Source organism: Homarus americanus, unplaced genomic scaffold (assembly GCF_018991925.1).
Source record: "Homarus americanus isolate GMGI-L3 unplaced genomic scaffold, GMGI_Hamer_2.0 scaffold47526, whole genome shotgun sequence".
NCBI classification, from domain to species: domain Eukaryota; kingdom Metazoa; phylum Arthropoda; class Malacostraca; order Decapoda; family Nephropidae; genus Homarus; species Homarus americanus.
In genome coordinates, this window is record NW_024714333.1 from 1 (window position 1) to 7,500 (window position 7,500).

Consider the following 7,500-nt stretch of genomic DNA (forward strand, 5'->3'; position numbering starts at 1 on the left):
ACCACGGTTTCCGCGACAGCAGCAGCATCATGATGTTGCGTCTATTGTAAGTCCGGAACCGGGTTATTCGGCTGTTCGCGAACAGTCAGGTTTTAACCTTGCCTAACAAACGATCAAACAACTTCCACTCTCGAGGTGCGGTACGGTGACTGTCCTATCGTCCGCTCTTGTATGCTGGATTGCACTATTTCACTATATTAAGGGGAGAGGGTGCCTTCACACACATATTCGATGTGAAATATCTTCCGCCCCCCAGCGGAGCGCTTCGGCGCCTCTGCGAAGCAAAACGCGGCATTCAAAAGCAACAACCAAAATTGCCGTCGATTTCCTCTCCCTGCCCTGCAATGGCTGGAGCAGAAGGAGAGCGAGAGAGAGAATAGTCTCATTGGGTCAGAGGAATGGCAGTGGAGCGGGCTAATGGCGAGTAGGCTCGAGATCTATCAATTACACTAGCCAGGTCGCTCTCCCTATTGAACATTATTACTCTCTCACGTCGCCACTGCGGTTTCCGCGACAGCAGCAGCATCATCATGATGTTGCATCCACCAATTAGTCCGGAACCGGGTTATTCGGCTGTCTGCGAACAGTCCGGTTTTAACCTTACCCAACATCCACTCTTGAGGTGCGGTACGGTGAATGTCCTATCGTCCGACCTTGTATGCTGGATTGCACTATTTCACTATATTAAGGGGAGAGGGTGCCTTCACACACATATTCGGTGTGAAATATCTTCCGCCCCCCAGCGGAGCGCTTCGGCGCCTCTGCGAAGCAAAGCGCGGCATTCAAAAACAACAACCAAATTGCCGTCGGCACCACTACAATGGCTGGAGCAGAAGGAGAGATTTTGGTCTCATTGGATCAGAGGAATAGCAGTGGGCAGGAAAACATGGCGAAGTAGGCTCGCGCTCTATCAATTACGCGCCAGGTCTCTCTTCCGTTTGGACGTGTATTTACTCCGTCTCTCTCTCTCGGCGCACGTCGCCACCCTACTAGTTTCCGTCACAGCATATGCTGCGGCCTTTCAGTCCGGAACGGGGCTCCCCTTCGCCTTGCTGTCTGCCCAACTTAGCGGACTTGCGTTGGCTGATCACCCCGTCTTCGCGTCTGTGCCGGCCTTCAATGCAGCGCCCAACCGTCTCTTGACCGAGATTCATTGCACTATTCCACGCGCAAACGGCTACCCTAAATGTGCATAGACAACGCTCATGGTTCAACACGACCAGGGCGCAGTCTGGGAGCCGAGTATACTAAAAAGAGAGTTTAGCAGCCAAAACTCGTCAAAGCACACGTTGGGTTACCCCATCACCTAACAACGATGATGGCGGTTCCCACCCGTGAAATACACAACCTAACCAATATTGGGCGACGATGGCGCTCATGAGCCCACGTCCCCACAAACAGTAAGAGAAAGAGAGAGAGGAGGAGATGGGCCAATGTGCGGTCCATCGCCCAATGTCTTATGCCTCGCTGGGGCAAAGAGAAGAGAAGAGGAGCGGATAAGGGAGGAGATTGGCCAACGTGCGGTCCCTCGCCCAATGTCGGCTGCCTCGCTGGAGCTGGGTAAAGAGGAGAGGAGCGGATAAGGGAGGAGATTGGCACACACGGTGGCGCTGCCGGCGCCGAGGATAGCAAGAGAAGGTGCAGTTTGATCTGATCATCTGGTTTGCTATTTCTCTAAGGCCAACGTGCGGTCCCTCGCCCAATGTCGGCTGCCTCGCTGGGGCAAAGAGAAGAGGAGAGGATAAGGGAGGAGATTGGCACACACGGTGGCGCTGCCGGCGCCGAGGATAGCGAGAGAAGGTGCAGTTTGATCTGATCATCTGGTTTGCTATTTCTCTAAGGCCAACGTGCGGTCCCTCGCCCAATGTCTTCTGCCTCGCTGGGGCAAAGAGAAGAGAAGAGGAGCGGATAAGGGAGGAGATTCGCCAACGTGCGGTCCCTCGCCCAATGTCGGCTGCCTCGCTGGAGCTGGGGCAAAGAGGAGCGGATAAGGGAGGAGATTGGCACACACGCTGGCGCTGCCGGCGCCGAGGATAGCAAGAGAAGGTGCAGTTAGATCTGATCATCTGGTTTGCTATTTCTCTAAGGCCAACGTGCGGTCCCTCGCCCAATGTCTTCTGCCTCTCTCTCAATCTCACTATTTTGGCCGCCGTGATAGGCGCCGCCAACAGCAGCAGCTACCTGGTTGATCCTGCCAATAGTCATATGCTTGTCTCAAAGATTAAGCCATGCATGTGTAAGTACAAGCCGATTTAAGGCGAAACCGCGAATGGCTCATTAAATCAGCTATGTTTCATTGGATCTGTAAACCCACTTACTTGGATAACTGTGGCAATTCTAGAGCTAATACATGCAATTGGTCTCTGACCGCAAGGGAAGAGCGCTTTTATTAGTTCAAAACTGGTCGGGCCCCGGTCCGTAACCCACCTGTGGTGAATCTGAATAACTTCGGGCTGAGCGCACGGTCTCCGCACCGGCGCCGCTTCTTTCAAGTGTCTGCCTTATCAGCTTTCGATTGTAGGTTATGCGCCTACAATGGCTATAACGGGTAACGGGGAATCAGGGTTCGATTCCGGAGAGGGAGCCTGAGAAACGGCTACCACATCTAAGGAAGGCAGCAGGCACGCAAATTACCCACTCCCGGCACGGGGAGGTAGTGACGAAAAATAACGATGTGAGTCTCATCCGAGGCCTCGCAATCGGAATGAGTACACTTTAAATCCTTTAACGAGTATCCATTGGAGGGCAAGTCTGGTGCCAGCAGCGCGGTAATTCCAGCTCCAATAGCGTATATTAAAGTTGTTGCGGTTAAAAGCTCGTAGTTGGATCTCAGTTCCGGACTGGTGCACCGCTGGTATTTACTGTCACGCTCCGAACAGCCGCGCAGCTCGCACGGGATGCTCTTTGTCAGTGTCGAGTGGCGAAGAAGTTTACTTTGAAAAAAATTAAAGAGTGCTTTCAAGAGCAGGCTATTTGAATAAGCGAATAGTGATGCATGGAATAATGGAATAGGACCTCGGTTCTGTTTGATGATTTCGGAAGGAACCAGAGGTAATGACTAATCGGAACAGGCAGGGCATTAGTATTCTGCGGCGCTAAATTAATGTGGACCGTACTTAAGGCGAACTACTGCAAGCTTGTTGCGGAGATATTTCATTAATCAAGAACGAAAGTTAAGTTCAGAATCAGATACCGCCTAGTTCTAACCATAAACGATGCCAACTAGCGATCCGCCGGCGTTATTCCCATGACCCGGCAGGCAGCTTCCGGGAAACCAAAGTCTTTGGGTTCCGGGGGAAGTATGGTTGCAAAGCTGAAACTTAAAGGAATTGACGGAAGGGCACCACCAGGAGTGGAGCCTGCGGCTTAATTTGACTCAACACGGGAAACCTCACCAGGCCCAGACACCGGAAGGATTGACAGATTGAGAGCTCTTTCTCGATTCGGTGGGTGGTGGTGCATGGCCGTTCTTAGTTGGTGGAGCGATTTGTCTGGTTAATTCCGATAACGAACGAGACTCTGGCCTACTAAGTAGTCGGCGGATCTCCAGAAAATGGTGTCCAGTTCATAACTTCTTAGAGGATAAGCGGCAATTCTAGCCGCCGAGATTGAAACAATAACAGGTCTGTGATGCCCTTAGATGTTGTTCTGGGCCGCCGCAGCAGCATTCCTGAAGGATCAGGTTTCCTCGAGAGGCCGGGTAACCCGTTCAGCACTTTCTTGATAGAGTTGGGAAGCACGGTGTTCCCATGAACGAGAATTCTGAAGTGCAAGTCATCAGCTTGCGCTGGCCTTCGTCCCTGCCGCTTGTACACACACATACGTCGCTACTACGATTGAAGATAGTTTAGTGAGGCCTTCGGACTGGCGCTCTTGGATTATCGGCTTCGTTGCCCGAAGAGGTTTTCTGGGGTCGTCGCCTCGAGCTGACGGAAAGATGTCCAAGCTTGATCATTTAGAGGAAGTAAAAGTCGTAACAAGGTTTCCGTAGGTGAACCTGCGGAAGGATCATTAACAGAGAGAAAGAGAACGGGGCGCTCTTAAAACTACTACTACTACTCTCCTGATTTGGGCGGTCTCGGGCTCTGCTCTGGCAACTCCAGCAGCGAAAGAGGACAATCCCGGCCCCCGCACCAAAAATAGGTACCACCACGCTGTAGGTGGACCACACTCGGGCGAGAGCGCGAAGACCGGAGGAGGAGGACGGACGGGGCTTTGGACGGCTGCCCGTCCGTTCCTTACTACCGGCGAATAAGCCTCTTGACCAAAAAAGAGTGAAATTCAAGTGTCCACTCTTTTAACGTCAGCAAGCCAAACCCTGAAGCAGGCTATGTGTAAACCCTTTCATTACAGGGCTGAACTGTGATGGTTAGTCATAAAGACCAAATGGCAAATACGCTCTTAGCAGGATACTCAACAAGTGGAGTCTGATTAGAGGCCATAGCTGGCTTACGTATCGGTATATGAATCGCAAGAACCCGCAGATACATCGACAAGTTGAGCGCTATATTGGCGGCGGCAGCCATATGAGCTTGTCGCCGCCACTCCTCTACGAGGGTCGGAAATATACATCCATCGGGTGCTGCGAGTTCGGTGCCTGCTGACTGTCTCCCCGACACGAGGGTAACCCGAACCGAGCTTCCGCCTTGGGGTTTAATCGCCCGCGCCTTGCGCGAGGCGTGCCCTTAAAAACAAGCAAGCCTATCACTAGCAAGTCCATGGACTTGGCGCACCCACATTCAACCACAACAAAGCGACAGTTGTCGCCCTCGCATATAACTGGAGGCGGCGCTCTTTTGCCTGCTGTCCACAGAGACACGAATGGCCGTCGGCCGCTCATGGCTGATGCTGCACATGTTCTAAGAGGCACTCCATCCCACGAAGAGGAAACGAAACCGGGTCGGATATCTTTTAAGTAAGCCCCGCCGGAATTTCGTCTATCACCTCGAAAAGAGTGCTTGGCATGCATTGCAGTGGAACCTAAATTGATGAGTGCGCCTGGGCCCGCAGTCTACCATGTAGTGGTGCAGGCAGAGAGATGAGAATGCTTGGGTGACGCCGTGCTCTTCCTCACGCGCTCCTCCACCCTCTCCCACGGTCAGACGCGGTGTGGGCGTTCTCTTTGAGAGTTCGCCACGAGTCCACGTCTATCTCATGACTGGGAGGGAGGCAGGGGGAGTTCTCTCTAAACGCGTTAAAGACGGTGTTGCGCCTCATAACGGCGCTCGCCGGGATAGAGCACTAGTTCTGCAGCCGGAAAGGCCGCTCACGCCAATTAATACTGCGACTCTCGCTCTCTTTCTCCGGATAAACAAGTGCCACTGCTGTGGCATGCGGGAACGGGGAAAGAGGTCAAAGTTTAAGCGGCAAAGGTGCGGCCGAGTAAGGGCGGAACACGAGCGTATATGCATTAAAACTGTGTGTGTATATGACTCTGCGAGAGATGTTCTGCTGGAACACTTTTCCTATTGGCTATTTACCACTCAATGAGAAGGAACGGAGTCAGGGGTGGGAGTGCCGGCGCCATGGCCGCTGGTACCCCCGCGACAAGCCCCTCAAACCTTCCTGCCTGGTAATGTCGGTGGTGAAGAAAGTCGGTGGCAGAGCGTCTTCCGCTTCGTGGTTGGGGAACTTGTTCCCCCTAAGGATGATGAGACCACGATCGACCTCGTAGTAGGAGAGAGCTACCCGCCAAATTTAAGCATATTAATAAGCGGAGGAAAAGAAACCAACAGGGATTCCCTTAGTAAGGGCGACTGAACCGGGAAAAGCCCAGCGCATAACCTCGATGTCTTCGGGCACGAGGGGTGTTGCGTTTCAGAGGGTCCAGCACGCCGTCCCATACCGTCTAAGTCAAGCTTGAAAGCGGCCACTGCCCATGGAGGGTGACAGGCCCGTATGGCGGCGCCCGTGAGGGTACAGATGGGACGGTCGGAAAGGGCCTCTCTGTAGAGTCGGGTTGCTTGAAAGTGCAGCCCAAAGCAGGTGGTAAACTCCATCTAAGGCTAAATATGACCACGAGACCGATAGCGAACAAGTACCGTGAGGGGAAGTTGAAAAGAACTTTGAAGAGAGAGTTCAAGAGTACGTGAAACCGTTAAGAGCCAAACGGGTGGAAACTCGAAGGTCGAACTGAGGGGATTCAGCTCGTCGGCTGTCGGCTGGGTGGGGTGTTGTAATTGAGCGACCCAAAAATGTTTGGGCGCGCCCCCACTCACGCTGGCGTCGGCGGGCGTATTTCGCCTCGTAGTAGGTCACCGCGACCCGTTGCCGGGGACGTCGAAGGCCCGGTCGGACTGGTACCGCGCCGCCGACTCTCTCTCAGCTCGTCTGGGGAGACCCGCGACAGGGGGCGCCACCGGTGTCCTGGCTGCTGACGGTCGTCGAGAAAACACTGCCGCGCCGCTTCGGCGGCGGTTTTCTCAGCGGTGTGTGCAAAAGGTCGATCCCGACCGTCTTGAAAACGGACCAAGGAGTCTAACATGTGCAAGTCAATGGGCTCACTAAACCCAAAAGGCGAAATAAGTGACGGGCGCCGAAACGCTATATGAAGCTCTCCGGTCGTCTTGAGCAATCCTGACTTCGGCTGCCTCACGGCTTCGCCTGCCCTTGTTGACTCATGAGGTAGTCCCAAATCTCTGGACGTTGCGTGTGAGTGGAAGTCGTCAGGCGATAGTCGAGACATAGGGCGCAGGCCCGGGACTTGCCAAGACGCCGCGGTGCTGTCCGTCCCCGGAAGCGGGCCGTCGGTAAACGGCGGAGGCGCACCGGGGCAGGCTCGCGGGCAGTCGGCAAGTACCATGAGCATATATGTTGGGACCCGGAAGATGGTGAACTATGCCTGGCCAGGATGAAGCCAGAGGAAACTCTGGTGGAGGTCCGTAGCGATTCTGACGTGCAAATCGATCGTCGGAGCTGGGTATAGGGGCGAAAGACTAATCGAATCATCTGGTAGCTGGTTCCCTCCGAAGTTTCCCTCAGGATAGCTGGAACTCGCAGGGTGAATTTCATCCGGTAAAGCGAATGATTAGAGGTCTTGGGGACGGAACGTCCTCAACCTATTCTCAAACTTTAAATGGGTGAGATGCCGAGCTTGCTTGTAGGGATGAAGCTCCGGCGACTAATCTGAGTATCTAGTGGGCCACTTTTGGTAAGCAGAACTGGCGCTGTGGGATGAACCAAACGTCGAGTTAAGGGGCCTAAATGAATGCTCATTCGGATCCCATTGAAAGGCGTTGGTTGCTATAGACAGCAGGACGGTGGCCATGGAAGTTGGAATCCGCTAAGGAGTGTGTAACAACTTACCTGCCGAAGCAACTAGCCCTTAAAATGGTATGGCGCTCAAGCATTCTCCCGATACTCGACCGCCGGGCGTACTACCGGCCTCGCTCTCAAGGCGAGGTCTCGAAGCCCTGGTGAGTAGGAGGGTCGCAGTGGTGAGCGCTGAAGGGTTTCGGCGTGGGCCGCCCTGGAGCCGCCACTGGTGCAGATCTTGGTGGT

The 7,500-nt window shown here is 53.9% G+C and overlaps 1 pseudogene; it reads left to right on the top strand.

Annotated features, from left to right (window-relative positions):
• Window positions 1–5,663: 5,663 nt before the first annotated feature.
• Window positions 5,664–7,500, top strand: part of LOC121878611 — a pseudogene marked incomplete at its 3' end in the record, with an annotated part of 4,026 nt that continues 2,189 nt past the window's right edge.